General features: G+C 30.6%; 1 long non-coding RNA gene across 4 annotated transcripts; it reads right to left on the reverse strand.

Annotated features, from left to right (window-relative positions):
• Positions 1-678: 678 nt before the first annotated feature.
• On the reverse strand, positions 679-3,356 carry LOC149224153 (uncharacterized). 4 transcript variants are annotated; one of them, XR_016249041.1, is made up of 3 exons: positions 3,068-3,356; positions 2,760-2,800; positions 679-1,346 (listed from the first exon to the last, which is right to left on the reverse strand). It is a non-coding gene; the product is annotated as an uncharacterized LOC149224153 (long non-coding RNA). The 4 variants fall into 4 exon arrangements; XR_016249040.1 differs by having other exon boundaries at positions 679-1,349; XR_016249039.1 differs by having other exon boundaries at positions 2,760-2,806.
• Positions 3,357-19,781: the final 16,425 nt, after the last annotated feature.

Consider the following 19,781-nt stretch of genomic DNA (forward strand, 5'->3'; position numbering starts at 1 on the left):
ACCCAACACAGCTCTGTCACACTAATTGTAGACTATAGTGGACTCTCTCTAATACCTTCTGGAAGCTGCCATTTTGTTGAAGAACTTCATCTTAGTTTTTTTTCATATACTTGCTATGAGCTTACATACAACCCTTCGATAATATAATATTTTCCTTCGTTAAATAAAAAACATGTTGCTTCAGTGGTTTACTTTTACATAGGTTGGATACATCCATCCACTATTTAGACACGCCATGGATTCATGCAGTTTTACCATAAACTGTATATGAGCAAAGCATATTCATTTAAATTCTGTGTCGTCAAAGCAAGGAGGCACACAGCAACTCCTAACCAATAGCTGCAATCTGCAAATAGATCTCGGTACTTTCACTCTTCTCTGTTGAAGTCAATGCTTTAATGTAATCGGAAACTTGCGCTGATTTGAGAATTATCTTTACTATGTATGGGCACCTGACAAGGCACGGGAGGTCTGTATATTGCACTGGCTACATTTGGTTCTACAGCCGAATGCTCCACTGACTAAAACTGCAATATTAAATCCATAGTCCTTTTTATGGCAGTTACCTGCCATGTAGAGTGATAGATATATACTTCAAGATATAATGTATCCGAGACAGACAAGAATATTCTTAATTTTCTAGCCAATATAAAGGAGGAGTTACAAATGCTATAAATATAGTCAAAACATCCATGATAGTATTTATACTACCAACAAACAAAATATTCTTGATTTTTTAGCCAATATAAAAGAGGAGTTGCAGCTGCTCTAAATATCATCAAAACGTCCATGATAATATTTATACTACCAATGTTAAACTTAGCAATGATCATTCGGAGGCAGCTCTGCAATTTTATATACACATACTGGTGGAAGCCTTAAACTATCAGGAAGATTATGGAAAGGCAAGGCATTAGAGGCCCTCGTTTTATCACTGGAAATCTCGCTGACATGACTATATTAAGAGATCTGCCAAGGCTGCTTATGAAGACATGGACATTGGACCCTAACAGTCCCCCGAGTATAATGCTCGCTTCCGTCAACATCCATTCATACACTGAGATCAAGAAACATCGCTATCTCTTGACAACCCGAGTGGGGAGATCTTCAAGTGTTTCCGTGGCTAACACTGAAACGAAGAAAAAACAGAAAGCCATGACATCTTAAGTGAGATCTAATAAGCACCATATAGGTTTTACAAATTTTAATCAATATATTAACTCGGATCTTATGAGCAGCCAGGTAAGTTTTACAATTTTAAATCAAAACACCAATTTGGATTTTACCATCGGGAGTTGGTAATGCTATCAATCATTGCAGACTGTGAGTACTTCGCAGTGACGTCGCTGCTGCCAGCAACAGCCAAAATATCAAATTTTAGAAAACTCACTTCAGATTATTTTTTAAAATTCAGAAAGATAAACATGAAAGTGCCCATGGACCGGACAGGAAAATCCGAAAACATTAAACAAAAAACTAAGGAAAAATTCACTGCTTAACTAAAAACCCATACAACACTCTAATTTATAATCACAAAGAATCTTTTTATCAGAAGATTGGTAGATAAACTTAACAAGTTCCAACATTCATTTATCCGAAGAAAGTAATGGGAAGCATCCATACCCATAGTTTTCTTCACCCATACCCGTAATAAATCTATAATCATAAAAACTGGATTTAGTATACCTGTAATAAATTTATAATCATAAAAACTGGATTTAGCAAATATAAGAATCGTAATAAACAGTCTTCTCCTAATTAGGTAGTGAAAGGATAATCATAAGAAGTGTCAGTAGAATCGTGGTTGAAATTCAGCCAGAGATTGCAGCTTCATAATCTCTTTATTTTACAGTTTCACCCTTTCATAGTCACAGACTGAGATTTATGTAAAATTTTATCTATGGTTGTAAAAGGTTATATTGTTTATATAAATCAGTGATTGAGATTTATATAGTATTTTATGTATGGTTGTAAGAGGTTATGTTGTTTATTATTTTCATAAATAAGTATTATTTAAATAAATTGTTATAAAATATTAATAATCAATGTAATGTAATTAGGATGTTATTGGAAAATTTTTGTGACTTTTTTAAACATTAAACTTTTTTAAAAATTTAAAAAAAAAAAATTAATAAGAAATCAAATACCATATAAATTATATTATTAAATTTTGATTAAAAAATCGAAAGAACAATTAATTATACTGTATTTTAAATTTATAAAATTAATTTAATAACAAACTAATATTATAAGCCGAAGCACTCGATTTTTCTTAAAAATAGGTATTAAGAAATAAATATATATAATTTTTTAATTTCATTAAGAATGAGAATATATTGTAAAAAATAAAATAAAATTAGAATTGTATATATGAAAAAAAATAATTATATTTAGATAAAAAAATATAAAAATTATATTTCAGGTCGATAAATGATGATAATTAAATTATTAAAATTAATATTTTAAGATTGTAACAAAAATTAAATAGATATTAATAATAGGATGATAATTTTAAGTAAAAATGTTTATCCTTTAATTTTAAATTATTTTTTTTAATTTCCCACGATATAGCATGATTAACCCATTTAAAGTTCAGGCAGATGGATTTGTATATTCAACCACATAGACTAGTTGTTACCTAGATAGATATAATAACGCAGTGCCGAAGATAAATAGATATTGCTACCACTCAATTCAGTTGTGGTGTCACTGTGCCCTGCATTAAGAAATAACGTAAATGTGCTTGCAGTGTGGAGTACCTTGAGGCTGCAATTTGAATCTTTGACGAACCCACCAGAATCTGAGGCTGAAAAATCAATATCAGAACTGTACTGAACGAGATACAATGAACTCAATAACAATGCAGAGATCCAAAATTTACTTAAAATGAAACTATGCTCATTTATCATGTTAAACTAATAAGTATTAAGGGAAATTAATCTAAACCGGTATTCCATAAAATCTCTCCTCTAGTCACTCCGCAATAAAGAAACTGGGAGAAAATTTGAGTTTCCAGAAGCAGAACTAAGGTTAAAATGGACATGCCATAAGGTTAAAATAGACATACCAAATATTGGGGCAACAGTCTGTCCACACTGCACAGTGTCGTGACTGATAGGGTCCATGTCTTCAGCAGCCTTGCCAGATCACTTAACTTAGTCATGTCACCAAGATTTCAAGCGATAAAACGAAGCGGCGGACCTCTAATACCTTGCCTCCACATAGCCATCCCCACAGCTCGAGGCTTCTACGATTATGTGTAAATAAAATGCAGAGCTGCCTCCAAATGACCATCGCGAAACCTAACATTGGGAGCATAAATAATATCAGGGACATTTCATATATCCTTCCTTCAATTGAGATATATGAAATGTTTATCTCTCTGGGAAGAGAGTGCAATTTATAGGTACAGAAATGTGATGGTTCGCCAACAAATGGGCGACCCACTCATGGCGAGCTTTCCCACTCAGATATGGTACAACTTTCATTTTTCGTAGACAGCTTTCCTTTTTCGTAGATCGCGACAACTTTGATCTATTAATTCATAGAAATTTCAGAATCATAAGAAATATTACTGTAATTTTCAGTTTCTGTGGTTTTTATGGTTTTTATTTATTTTGAAGCCTACAACGCTTCAAATAATGATATTAAACCTCATATCACATGTTATTTGTGGAAGAGGATTTCAATTATTCTTTCCAAACCCTGGTTATAGACCCAAGGAAAATTTAACGAACAACTACTTTTTAAGCTTTTATTTTTATTATTATTATGTACAGCGTATAAAATTATTTAAATAGAAAAATTAAATAATATTTGTAAATATGATTTATTTTAAAGATACATATTTATATTTACGTGAATATGAAAATTTAATAAATTAATTTGAAAATCTAATAAATTAGCTTATTATAAAACATACCTGATTTTATTATATTTTTAATTTTTTTTTTTTCTAATTAAATCTCAACAATAATTTAAATTTACTTTTTATATATAAATAATTTATTCTTCAAAACAATTTGACATACTGTAATATAAATATAAAAATGGTAATATGAAATAAATATAATAATATATATTTTATTGTAACTTAGAATTTTAAGCTTTAAATAATTATATCTATTTTTCTAATATCATCTTACTTTAGAATCTAATAAATTTACTAACGATACGATTAAAACATATTATATATAATCACATTAATTTTAGTGAAAATGAATTATTATTATCGTCATGTTAATTTTTATTTTAAATTATTAACATTACTCGCGTAATGTTACCAACTCTCCTACCATGCTAAGGTTCTGCTAAACACCCACTGGCTGCAAAAGTACTGAGAATCATTGTACGCGAGAAACGAGTTTCGGTAGGATTAATTCACACCGTCCAATGAAAAGTTCAAAAGTCACGGGCAAGAATATTGTTGTCTTCACTCATTTATCTCGGTAAGTGCAGTTGCTTACGGATTCACGAGAAGCTTAAATCATACGCATATAGCCTCAAAGTATGGTAGGGTGTCATATAAGTAGTATTCTTCATATCGGAGGTGTTTCATATCGAAAGTTTGTTTTTAAAACATTGATATTAATGGTTTTCCTATAGAATGTTTATTTACCATTTTTCAAATATTAATAATAAAAATGTCTATATATAACTATTCACAATAATAAATATATATAGTATATAACTATGTGTGTATATATATTGGTTTTTTTTTATTTTAAAAATATAGATAATAATATGTGAAGGATGTCCTATCATATTTCTAAAAGGTCATAGATTACATGTTTTTAAATTTTTTTGAACATATCTATTGATTTTCAACTTTACAATAATGAGTATAGATACCTACTACCATCTTATCACCTTTACATCACACTTTTAAAGCGTCATATTACATGTTTTTAAAATTCTTTGAACATATCTATGGATTTTCAATTTTACAATAATGAGTATAGATAGTAGTTTCCATTAATTATAGTAGTTAGCTATTATAGGGATTCACTGCCACCATTCCCCAAACTATAGTCTCTCTCTCTCTCTCTCTCTCTCTCTCTCTCTCTATATATATATATATATATATATATATATATATATATAATACAATTTAACTATTATGCTCATCTTTTAAATGATACTAACATTTTTAAAGGTTTAAGTGTTAGGTTACTTTTTGTGTATGTAATGTCTCAAAATACACATTCAAGTCATATGTAATCCACAAATAAAGTAAAGAAAAAGATGCTAAAAATTTATGCATATAAACTAATTAATAAACCATTGAATACATGAATTTAAATGGTTATGTATATATACTTATTGATAAACCACTTAGTATATAAATTTAAACAATTAAACAAGAGATAAGAGGGGAAAATATCAATTATTTATTAAGCCAATGGAAATGTACAAAACTAAATAATATCACCTACATAATATCCTATTGATATGATGTTTAGTCCTTCTCCATGGAAGGGTTATTTGTATCCTCCAATGCAATTTCTCTATTGAAGCAATAGTCAAGCAATACATCAACTTTTGTAATCAATGTTTTTAAGAGCAACTTGGGTAGCATGGGACCAAGGAAAAATTAATTAATGTGAATGAAAGCAAGTGACTTATGACTCATTCTCACAATCATGACAATGTTACTTTAGCACAATAAATTATTGTAGAATGCATCGAAGAGCTTTGCACAATAGCTCAAAGACTAGATTGTAGGTGAGTTAATTAGATGGGAATTCAAAAGATTCATCTATGTGAACTCATTTCATTAGATTGATCAAGATGGGATCAATTACCCTCCTACTGAATGAGGAAGCTCCACCAATATAGTCAAGCATTCACCTACAAGATTTCTAAGTTAGTTACCTCTAATATTAATGGGCCATGAAATTTCTCAAACCATGCCACTACAATGATTGCGTGAGTATTAATATAATTCTTGCATGAGTCATATGACTAATAAAACAAAAGTTGAGAGCCCCCTTTGATAGTTCTTGAAGATTTACTTTGATTTTTGTTTGAAATTGACGTAATTCCACGTGTTTAAATATATATTAAGTGTGATTAATGATGATATGAACTATGTTAGGATATTTCAACTTATGTCTCATACGCGTATGAAATTTATATGATAACATATGCCCTATATTGTGTGATGTTAATGGAACATTATATAAAGGAAATGTAGCATGTATTTCTTTCCCATCCTTATGAAAGGACAGTGGGCCTACATTGCATGAAAACCATAACAAAGAAAAAAAAAGGATAACATTTTCAAATGCATTGATAAAGTACACTAGTTCTCACAATCAGGTCGCCATCGACATTCTTAGCTCATTATCAATTCATGTAAAATATGGGAAAGGGCATCTATAAATTTAGATGGTCCATATTATATGTAAAATGAATGTCATCTCCATTTAAAATTCTGATGGTACCATGTCACCCTACGGAACATACACCTACAACAAAGGAGTAACATTGAAATTGGGTCTAGAACATGTAAAGAGTTCACTGAGATAAGACAACCTAGAGGCTTAAAATAAATGTTAAACAAAAGCAATAGTTTTTTTTGGTTTTAAAATACATCTAAAACATTTATATCATCGAGTACAAATCTCCATAATGTGATTAGGGAGTTTTAGTTGATCATGGGGGACATCATTTGTTTAGTGATGAATGATGTAATTTTTTTGTATATGTTGGGTGGCTAATTAATAATGATAACATATACCTAGAGGCTAGTAAAAAATGGCACAATGTATGTGTTGAAGTTGAACACTAAGTGGAGTCATGCCATTACAGATCAATACTGAAAATCCAATGGTAAATGTAAGTTAAATCACCAATAACGGAAACAAAAATCAAGGTAGTGGGAATGTAAATAAAACCTCAATTTTTAATGAGTCGGTGTTGGTAGGGCTAGATAAATTAGAGAGATCAGAGTGATATGTCCCTCAAACCATCAAATAGAATAAAAGATATTGATATTTTTAATGGAATTCATATAGACAATGGAATAAGTAAAATAATGACTAGGAGTCTTAGGACTTCCCTCCAATGGATTGTAAACAAAAATTGGTTTAGGCAATAACAATACAACTAGATAGAAGTACTCAACAAATGTCAATATGCCATATGGGAAGAAAGTAATTATAACTATAACTAGGGACCATTGAACATATTCAATTGTTATGATAGGAGGGATGCTAGGGTGTCAAGTTGACAAGGTCAAAAACATTTCATATGCAAATCTAAGGAATTGGATTATATATGTCGGCTATATATGATTAATCAATTCAATATGAATTGAAAACCATGGGTGAATCATTAAAATGGTACACTAGATATATTCATAGTCACATTCATATTTAATTGAATATGCATGATCATCTATTTTGGGTTTTCAAGCATAGTTGTGTTTACGTGTTTATTTAAAATTGAAAACAATAAGAACTTGTTAGTACATAATTAAATTAGATTATATGTGTATATATGAATTGTTAAACATCTACATATATACATATATTTCCATTAATTCTTTATGGTTTCATGCTTATTGTGAACCTATAGAAAAATAAATACCCTCATATAGATTGTACACTAAAGTAGTATAATCATGTAACAATCATTTTTTGTTGTCAAAATTTCATGACATAAGAAGTCAAATATTCGCTAACTCTCAAGCTTTAATAGATTTTCCAAGGCTTTGGGTGAATAAATTGAACAAAAATCTTAAAAAAATAGTTCCATCATGAACCAATCTTGGATCATGCCTAAAGTTTTTTCCAAATTCATATCAAATTTGTCACGTAAAAGATATTTTATTCTTCCAAATAGTTATGTTAATAATATATTCATTATTGACTATGATATATAGATATTTCCTTAACTAAAATGAGTGCACACTTTTATGAAATACCGACATTGAACTACAATTATGATTGATGCAATAACATTAGCTAGGCTAAACACTTGCTCTTGTAAGAAATAAATTCATGACCACTACTATTCAAAATATACTTAGTCTAAAGTTATCCTCTAGGTTGAGTAGTGCTATTGGTAAAATTATGTTTTGTATCTTTAATATTAACTAGCATGGGAAATGACAATCATCTTCACCTAAAAAAATTATTTCCTTATAAATTATATCCAATGAGGCAATTGGCTCAAAATTAGTTATCACACTACATATATCCAAAACAAAGTTTCTTTAATTTAACCATATTTCTAAAATATTCCTCTAAGAATTTTGTTAAGGTCATGCTTCTTTTCTTAATAAAGTTATTAATTCTAGTTGCACACATTTACAATAATTTCCATATAGTAGTTAATTATGAGTGTAGTATACACCATAAGCATCCTCATTAGGAATAGTGGGTTTAGGAGTTAAAAGCTATTCTCATCCAAATGACACTTATCCTTATTAAGGGAAGCCAACCTAGGAATTGGCTATGTGCATCCTCACACAATGATATTTATCCTCACTAATAATTATTGTCCTATTCATTGAATATAATCCTCATTTGAATGGTAGACACCCTCATTAATGGTAGATAACCTCATCCAATAGTAGAGGATGTCATTAGTGATAATTAGCATACAAATTAACTACCACCCTATCAAAGGATGGCCACCCTCCTTAATAATAGGTATCATATAGATTGTTACCACCCTCATCCAAACTATAATTTTCCTTATTAATAGTAGTCAGCACATGGATTAACTGTCACTCTCATCCATAATAATTTTTCTCATTAAGGAAGGTTGCAATAACTATGAATCTCATTAAAAGTTGATAGCATAGATATTTAATACCATTCTTATTCAATAATAATAACCCTTACTAATAACAATATAGAGAAAATAATTGTGCCATGCAAGTATAGAGAAAATAACAATAACATTAACTATTTGTAAATATTTAAAACTGAATATTGAATGCTTCCATCAATGAACTTAAAGGCAAAAAGGAAGTAAAATGTGAACACAAATTCAAGAATTTTGGCATAGAAGGATAGTATAGGAAAAAATATTTATGACTGCAGACAAATTATTTGAATTCACATATTTAAACCCGAAATAAAACGGCAAGGAAAACACCAACGAAAGAAATGAAATAAATGGAGGTTATCCCACTTCATATATATATTTGAAAAAAATAAATAGAGTATATTAGTTGAATAGATATATAATACCTATAATTACAAGTATAATGCAAGAATCCTATGGATATTGAAAACACAAGAGTACTTACACCAAGTAATAGATGTACATTGTACATGGATAAGAACTAGAACTAAGTTGTCTTCTTTGTGAATATTATTGCTTGAACTCTTTAAAATATTTATTAATCAAGATTCCTGAAACCTAACTATATAAAAAATGAAATGTAGCATTAGTTGTATAAAACAAAACAATAAGGACATTTTCATCAGTAACAAGAAAAATGGTACTCCGTGCCTAACAAAAGTCCCTAGACATGAAGAGAAGGATGTAAATAAATCAACCTCATGGCACGAATCTTGAAATGGCCAACACTGCCACCTTTGATCGTGTTGGTGAATAGTGCCCAGATACACCTTTATATAAATGTACATATGGCATTATGGAAAGTTTGCAATAAGACATTGAATTTATTGTCCTATCAAATATATAAAATAGGTTATTTATTTCAAGGTTTAACATTACATTTTGTATACTTCAAAGATAAATTAATAACAATGAAAGGGCAAATAGATTGCTATAATCCTACTTTAACATGGACTAATAACTCCCTTTGAAAATTACTACTATAATTATGCATCAATAGTAACTAATTTAAAAAAAAACATTACCCTTATCCTCTTAATAATAAATAAATATATATATGAAAAGTACACTCTCATATATTAATAGTAACTAGTTTTGGAATGGACTATTATGTAATAATAATAACTCTTGAAAAAAAAAATTATAATTATTCATTAATATTAACTAACTATTATCCCTATCTATTATCCATTAATAATAACAATGTTAAAAATTAAACATAACCTTTTTCAAACAAAATTAATTACCTTTACATTAATTATAGCCATTAATTTTTTATATATAATAAAAATAATTAATTATAAATAAATTTTTTTTAAATGTATTATCACATTTCTTTCACTGATAGAAGTAATTAATTATGAGTCATAAATAATTTTAAAATTTATTACAACATTTCTTTCCAGAATGAAACATTTCATTAATATAATTACTAATTAATATTTACATTACTATCAATAAATTATTTATTAATAACTTTTTTTAATTGAATTACCATACTTATTTCTCAATAGCGAAAATTTACTACCCCTTAATCGTAAGGAAAGTGAATCAAGCGAATAAATCATGGAACGCCAGTAACTTTGAAAGTGTTTCCCACCTCATTATAGTAGTAATAAAAATGGAATCCACCAACATCCTCGTAGTTTGAGTAGAGCCTAGAGTTGATAAAGACGAGCCTACAAAAAAAAAGCAATCCATCGCGTTCATGTTTATGATTTGGCCGTATAAGCTTGCGCACTGGTCAACCATAAATGTCACATATGCGACAAGATCAAGGTAATCCTATGAACTAGATATTTTTAAAGTAAGAGATTAAATTGCCCGATAAAAGGTTTTACTAATGCACAAAGTGCTCCACGAATATTAACAAAAATTATCCAGTGTAATTTTATTGTTGTGAAAAGAGTATGAATGATATTTATTTTTATTTGTTTAAAAATACATATTTTTTTAACCTAAGAAAATAGGCTAGTAGCTCGAGATTCAGAAGTATTTAATGTAAGTGAAAGTTTAAAGATTTTATAAGCGATATTATTTTAGTTGAATAGTGGTAATGAGTCTATGGACATTCATTAATAATATTTAATGATAATGAGTCAATACATATTCACAAATAATAGCTACTGATAATGATCAGTTCTTATTCACAAATAATAACTAGTGATGATTGTCTCCACTACCAATCAACAATTGAGTTAATATAGGTTTTCTCACTAAATAAAAAGAAAAACATAATGGTAATGAGTCAATCCACATTCACAAATAATAGCTAATAATGATTGTGCCCACTTCAAATTGACAAGTGAGTTAAGATAGGTTTTCCCACTAACTAAAAGGAAGTCAATAAATGACCCTCATCTTATTACATTATTTCAAATAAGGATAAAATGAAGAATTGTACTTTTAAATATTCTAAGCAAAAGAAAAGGTAAGTTGTAATTTTATCTTAGATATGTTAATGAGAAGTATTTAATATGAACATTCTTGTTAGCATAGCCTTTATAGTATGTGATGATTTTTAATCTATCACAAATCAAATTTTAAGATTAATGTAGGATTAAGTGTATAAGATATATTATAAAAATTGTTTTTATGAACCACATATCAATTTGGCTCACTTTATTGCTACTTGAAAACACATCCATGAAGCTGCACACATAAAGGATCAACATTCGAGAGACCTAAGTAGATATAGTGTTTGTCCCACAACGAATCTATTAATATGGTAATATGATACACCACTATGACGTGGACCCAATTGTTGATAAAGTTTCATGTTTTGTAATTAGGAGCATTAAAAAACCATGGACTAAACCCTTGAACCAATGTGGGATCGAGTATCGAAAGAGGAAAGATGATGTTTCATAATCATTTACTTGATTCCAAGGGCTATAATGTTAATAATCCATGTGACCTTAATTCTACGTTAAAACCTGTGGACTCATGAATGTTTCCATATAAAGGATGAATAAAAGGATACCATGTGGATAACCACATATCATTTTGCATCCTCGATCTAGAAACATCATAGTTATGCGCAAAAATAAATGGATTTCTAAATGTATCTAGTTCATGTTACAAGTTAAAATCAGTGTTACGTTCATTTGTGCTTATCTTGAAACAATGTCACCTTAGGGGACATGGACCTACAACAAAGAAGGCCCATTAAAATAAGGTATTGAACATCTAGAGAGTTCATTGAGATAATCTCAAACTAGACACTTTGAACAAATGTTGAATAAGAGGAATAGGTATCCTTGGTTTTTAATTTTTTCTAGAACATTGATATCATCTTGTACAAATCTCCATGGTGTGATTAAAGGAATTGTTTTTTGATCATGGAGGACACTATTTGGTAAGTGGTCAATGATGTAAATCATTTTAGATGCATGAGGGCTTCACTAGGGGAGTAATACCATACCTTTTGTGTTCATATTAGGGGATAAATAATGAGGATAAAATGGCATAATATATTGAGCATATAATAGGGGATATAAGGTTTTTGTATTGATGGGTATAAGAACATGGCTTCGCAATTAATGGAAAAATATAAAGGGGTATCAAAAATGTTAATGAAAAAATGGATACTACAACATTTAGTGTAACTAGGGGTTTTTCAAATTGGGAAGGTGTATTGGGTTTGTATTGGTAGGGGGTTAAATAATGTGAATTTTAGAGGTATTTTCCAATATGTAGTCAAATTAGGGGTATGTTTTAGTATGCCATGAACACACATGATACTTCAGAGGGTCATTGAGTGAAGCCCCCATGGTTAGATGTGAACAAGCTCACCAACAATAATAGCATATATCAAAGTGCCAGTATAAACCACTATAACGTGAATATATGTCTTGAAGTTGAACACTTAGAGGAGTGACCATGCCATTAGGGACCAATATTTAAAATTCAATGTGACATGCATGCTCTAACAACAATCATGAAAACAACAAACAAGGTATTTGGCCTCAAAATCAAGTTCATAGAGTTAACGAGTTAGTGTTGGTAGTAATAGATCTGTTGGAGAAACTTCAATGATAAGTCTCTTAAACCAAAAAAGGCATCAAAGATATATACAGATGTAATGGAATTCAGCTCAACACATTGGGGTGAACCAACAAAATGAATGGGAGGCTTAGGAAATCCGTTAAATGGAATTTAAATAAACACTGAATTATGTAATGGATATATGGCTTACCAAGACATCTCAACAATTATAACATGTAGTGAACCAACAAAATGAATGGGAGGCTTAGGAAATCCGTTAAATGGAATTTAAATAAACACTGAATTATGTAATGGATATATGGCTTACCAAGACATCTCAACAATTATAACATGTAGGCCATGACGAGACAAATTATAAGGGTGACTAGGGGTCATTGAACAAAATTCATGCTAATGACAAGATGTATATTAAGGTGTGAGGTTGACAAGGTTAAAAACATTGTATGTGTAAACATAAGGGGTTGGAGGATATTATTGAGAAAAATGTTGTCATTGATGTCAAGTCTACTTATTAATTTCAAGTGAACAAATGAATACAAGTTCATGGGGATTTTTTTGATGATGAGATGTATCCTATATTTGAAGGCATTTTATGTATAGGTAATTTTTTAAAATTCTCTTGCAAAGTTTGTAGTTGGATAGTCCTCTTGGAGATGTTTCCAACAATATGTGAAACTTGGTCAAAATCCCAATGATAGAGGAGAAACAACCATTTTAAGTGAAGGAATATTGGACAATAAGAGAAGGACTCAAAGAATTTGGGGAATCCAAGAAATCCATGGTGAAAAGTAGGTTAGTGAATAACAAAAGACATCAGATGTTGAACCCATATGGACTTATCTTATTATTTCAAAGTATTTGGAAGCTTTTGTATCTGAATAATCTAGGGTTTTCATTATTATTTTGGATCCAAATTCTATTCAGAGAGAGAGTTGTGTCAAGGTTCCATAAGAGCGAAGTTCCATACGAAGGTAGAGATCCATATTTCCATTGATCTTATTTTTGGACACAATTTTGAGTGTTCATGGTTTCATAGAGAAGTCTATATCCAAGCATCTAGGCCTATTGAAGGCATGACAAAGAGTTATAAAGGAAATATATTGGATACCAAATTTGTTATGTAACCATCTCACAAAAAGATAGACCGACAACTTAAAAAAGATCCACTTCGAGGGGGAAACCTCCTTTACATTACATGAATGAATAATTCTTGGATGATGCACATGAAAAGACCTCATTTGTATATATAGGAGTCAAAGGGGTCATAATATAATGAGAGCCTACATAACAATTATAATGTAAAGGAACAAAAATAATAATAATGGGATTCTATGGGGCACAAAAATAATAATATGGGGGCTACATGGGCACAACAATAATAATAAGGGGGATACATTAGTATTATAGGGACCTAACATGCCCCTCTCCTTCGAAAAAGTATTTTCCTCAACACTTGACTAGTTTTGGATGCTTCTGTACAAAATTGTCATCCTCCCATGTGGAATATTCATCAAGTAAGTTCTTCCACTTAATGAGATGCTCTGAAATTGATCGATTTCGTAGCTATTAGGTTCTTATTCTATGACTCGTTCAGGCTCAAATATAATTTTTCCTTCTCCATTAAGTTTTGGAAACACTGTTTGAACTGGAATCGTGTCACTGATAACCTTCCTTAAGCATGAAACATGGAAAAATATCTGTACATAGGAAGATGCGGGAAACTCAAATGTGCATGCCATTGTACCAATATTTTGCAACACCTTGTAAGGACCATAGTACTTGGGTGATAATTTATTATGCTCAGTAGCTTGCTTGAGAGACATTTGTCTGTATGGTTGTAGGCGTAAAAAAACCGAGTCTCCTACATCAAAACTTCTTTCATTCTAATGTTGGTCTTCCTGTTGTTTCATTCGATTCTGTGCCTGAGTGAGGTTATCCTTTAAGAGTTGGAGAACTTATTGTTGATGCTTGACGTGATATTCAATTGCTTAAACCTTATATTTTTCTCTTAAAGATGATGTCATGGATGGTGGAGGATATCCATAAAGTGCCATAAATGGGGTCACTTTTGCTATAGTAAGGAAGGATGTGTTATACCACCATTCAGCTAAAGGTAACCACTTGACCCATTGTGTTTGTTTATCAGATAAAAAATAACGAAGATATGCTTCCAAAAATCAAGTCACTATCTCCGTTTTCCCATTCGATTAAGGATGATAAGTTGATCTATGAGCTAAAGGAGTACCAATACAAGAAAATAATTATGTCCTGATATTTCCAATGAGGATTGGATATCTGTCAATTACTATAATCTTTGGATTTCCATGAAGATTTTCAATTGTTTCCATAAATGCAGTAACAACTATATTGGTCTTAAAAGGATTAGATAATGTAAAAAATTGTATATACTTGGTAAGTCTATCAAATACCACCATGATGACACTCTTTCATTTATACTTGGGTAAACATGTGTTAAAATCCACAGAGACCTCCTCTCAACGCTTACATGCAATGGCTAAAGTTTGTAACAAACCTGGGGTCTTAATTTTATCAATTTTATTTTGTTGGAAAAAAACAAAATCCACAAACATCTGAATATAAAATTTAAGGCGATCCCCCAAAAAAACCTTCTTGACCCTATGGTATGTTTTTAGAAATAGTGAGTGCCCTCCTAAGGGAGAGGTGTGAAATTCCAAAAGAATATTTTTGTTTTGAGTTGGGAATTCTTACAAAGATATAAGCAATCCATGTACCATAATGAATCATTTTTCCATTTAAATGTATCATATGTACATGGATCTTATTGCACATTTCGAATGAGTGACCACGCCTCTTCATCACTCTTTTGTTCATGCCCTACTTTGTTTATCCACTCAGGTTGGATAATAGAAATGGCACAATGTAATGCTTCCACATCCTCATCCTTTCTTGAGAGTTCATCTGCAACAAAATTTTTCTTCCCTTTTTTGTTGATGATTTAAAGTCATAACCCAACATCTTTGTCACCCATTTTTGTTTCTCTTCTAAAGATAGTATTTTTTCCAAAAATTATTTAAGACTATCATGATATATTTTTACCTTGAAGTGTTTCCCATTAGGTAAGGTCACCATTGCTTTAGTGCATGTAGTAATGCCAAAATTTCCTTCTCATAAATAGGTTTGTGTATACACTTTCCTTTGATTAGACAAATTTCAAAAGCAATGGGTCTTCCTTCATAAAAATTCACTTGGTGACAAGTGGTTTATGAGAACAAATTCATCTATACCATACAAACTGATACCAAATGTTATCCGACCAACTCACAAAAATATAGATCAACTACTTAAAAAGTATCCACTTTGAGGGGGGAACCTCCTTTACATTACATGAGTGAACAATTATTGGATGATACAAATGACAAGACCTCCTTTCTATATATAGGAGTCTAAGGGGTTACAATATAATCAAAGCCTACATGAAAATAATAATGTAAGTGTACAACAGTGACAATAGTGGGCTTCTCCTCTAATCGGTGATGATGTGCCAGTGCAACATAGGTGTTGGTCTATTCAATGATGCAACAGGATGGGCGACATGTAGTTTAGACATTGGTAGACACGTTGGAAAGCACAACGGGTGACACATCGTAGGCTAAATTAGGATTTTTTCTTGGCAAAGTGGGCTAATTTAGGGTAACACATGGCATCATACAAAAGACACCTTGTGGGACGATGATGTTATCATGACATCAATAGACATTTTTTCTCTCAGACAATTAATAATGTGGTCTTGTGATGCAGTCTTATGGGCTTGTTACGAAACACAATTTTTATACTTAACCCTAAGATTTGGGGCTTTCGGTCATATGTGAAAAGGAGTAGTAGATGCTATGAATGAATTTTGTCATTTGGCCACCAAATGTAGAAAAAGAAAAATTGCATTCTACACACCCAATTTGGAAAAACATGTTGAAGAAGTGTTAATTTTTCTCTTAATAGGTAATGTTAAATGTTTTATTCACATGCAGGCCAAGAATAAAAACTATTGAAGTACGAGTTAACTAATTGAACAATTAAAGAAGTCAAAGATAAGAGTAGCTGAAGGAATAGTGGGGACAATAACTAATCTAAATTATATATGAAGCCTAATTACAATATAACATTTAAAATAGAAATTGACCTAAGAATAGAAGAATTTGTAAAGCCTTATAAGAAATGGCAACATTGAAGTGAAAAATTACATGAATATAGATAGAGAGGTATGTGTTGGGATGAAGAGTAGATTTGAGAAGGAGAAATTAAAGAGATAATATTTTAGGAAAAGGAGGCCTCAAGTATTTATTTGAAAATTTATGAAAGAATGATCTGAAAGGTTGTTCAAGTAGGTACTTGCACAACAAGGAGTTGGTTCTTCCCTTAGGTTGGTTTCTATAAAAATCTGCAAGTTGGTGATTGTAAAACAAAAAGTGGATTGGAGACTTCCCTAGGTTGCAGCCTACACAAACTGATGTAATTTGATGTTGGAGGTTTATTTTTCATCATGATAAAAAATGAATTATGATGTTTCCCATTTGGGTTTCAATTTTAATATCTTGTGTCCAGACTTTACAAGATTTATGTGCTTCTATTTATTACTTTGTATTAGAGTATTTTTACTTTTAGCAAGTAATTTTTAGAATTGTTAAAATACTGTTTCAACCACCATCTCACTGTTTTCGTGGTTTTTAATAGTTAATATTAGATCCAAGTTCCTTCAAGGTATATCTGAGATAATGTCTAACCATAATGGAAGTAACACCATTAAGGTTCATATCTTTACTGAAACAAACTATGCATTTTGGGAGGAAATAATGAGCACTTACTTATAGTTTCTTAGTGTCGATATCTAGGACAGTACATAATTACTAGGCTGCATGAATATGATCTGATCAAAGTTATGCAATGCACCATTACCATGGAAATATGTGACAAGATGAGTAGTTCTTATGAAGGAGATAGTAAAGTAAAGAATGTTAAAATTCAAGGCTATAGAATGCAATTTGAATAATTTAATATGCTTGAGGATGAGAAAATATAAAAATTCTTCCTTTGAGTGGATGAAATAGTCAATACAACAAGAGGACTTGATGAAACAATGAGTGATTTGTTTGTAGCTCAAAAATTGTTGAGGAAGTGTGAGAGCTCAACATTCTATTATTGAATCAATTTTGTTGGAACATTGATTCCCTATGAAATTAGGACTACATAAATCAAAACTACATCAAATGGGATGACTTTGAAAGCTGACAAAAAGTCTAAAGAAGATCAAGATGACTCAAGTTGTGGATCTCATGAACATGACATATTTTTTGTCAAAAATTTAAGAGAGGATTTGGAAAATACAAAGCTAAGTTAGCTTTGAAATGTTTTAAATGGTGTAAAGTAGGTCATTATGCATCTAAATTTCCATAAATAAAAATAATAATGTACACGAACATAAGGATACATATAGAAAAGTATAAAAGGATAATAATATAAAAAATAAAAGTTTCTATATTCAATATGATAGTACCTACTCAGAAGATAAAGATGAAAAATCCTCTGATGAGGACAAATCTAAAGGAAGTATAGAAGAGTCTATGATCATGGATTTAGACACACTAGAAAAAGAACATGCAAAGTTTCATGAAAAAGTGGTCGAATTATATTTGTATGCTGAACTGATTAATGATTTAGAATAAATTAAAAGGCTAAGTAGAAGGAATAAGATGTAGAAAGATATGTTGGGAAACTTTGAAAAATAAAAGGGCATCCCTAAAAATTTGGCACTTCTTCTTCTAAAAATCAAGGAAGCAAATAAGATTAAAGATAATTAGCTGAAACATATGAAAGAAAAACACAAGTAATTTGAATGGATCGAGGAAGAGGTAGTCTCACCTAGAAAAGAGTAAGACACAAATCGGCCTACATTAGAAACTTATCAAAGGATATAGTAAGTTGGAGAAGATTCTAAGTGTCGAAAGATCCCCTCATATCAAGAATGGTTTGGAATGTGATGAAGAGTCAAGCTCAAAAGTACTTGAATATAAGGAACCCAACAAATTTTTTAATGTAGTCTAGGGTCTAGATATAGTTCCAACTAAACAAAATTAGCCAAAACAATAGGAGTAGAAAATAAAAAAGAATAGCAACAGGATAAAAGTGGGTGCAAATAAAAATCAGCAGCAATAATGGAATGTAACTTACATCCATTCAAAAAAAATACAATGTTCAAGCAAGAAATCATGATACATCTTGTATTCCTCAAATAAGAATCTAGAAAAAATTAAACGAATTATTGGGATGAGTTTTGCAAAGAAGATATTCAAAGAAATGTTTAATATTTTGTATAAATTATTGTGTAGATTTGCAACTGATCATGAAGTTTTAATAAAAATAATAGGACACAAACCTACTCTACTTCTATGTGGAATTCAATTCACAATAAATAACAAAAATTTAAGACATGCAATATGAAATGACACACATGCACGAAGTATTTTTTCGAGGGAAAGAAATCTGCTAAAAACCCCAGTGCCTGATTGCATTAATCTGATGAATAGAGATGTATTACAATTTCTTTTCTCAGCTAAGCACAACCTACAAGTGAGTAACATATCTCTCTTCACTAAGAAGCTTTGACCCAGACTTAGTCAAATTATGCCTCGGCTTGAGCCCCTATTTTGTTGCACAATTACTTAAGAAATTCGGTCCCTATTATTTACAAATTTATCCAAAATGGATCACGAAATTCCCAAGGTTGATCATCAAACTTCATGCAACATCTTTACACTCAAGACTAGTCTACAACTGATCTTACATTACCTTGGAATATCCACCACAATTGGGGAACTTGAATTCTCTAGATGCACTAGCTATTTTGGGTCGATTGATCATTTAACTAGATGATCATTATGTTAGACTGAAGTCACATTGAACAACTAACCTTGTACTAG

Source organism: Pinus tabuliformis, chromosome Q (genome assembly GCF_031772625.1).
Source record: "Pinus tabuliformis cultivar Carrire ecotype Pingquan chromosome Q, CPIR1, whole genome shotgun sequence".
In the NCBI taxonomy this organism is placed as follows: domain Eukaryota; kingdom Viridiplantae; phylum Streptophyta; class Pinopsida; order Pinales; family Pinaceae; genus Pinus; species Pinus tabuliformis.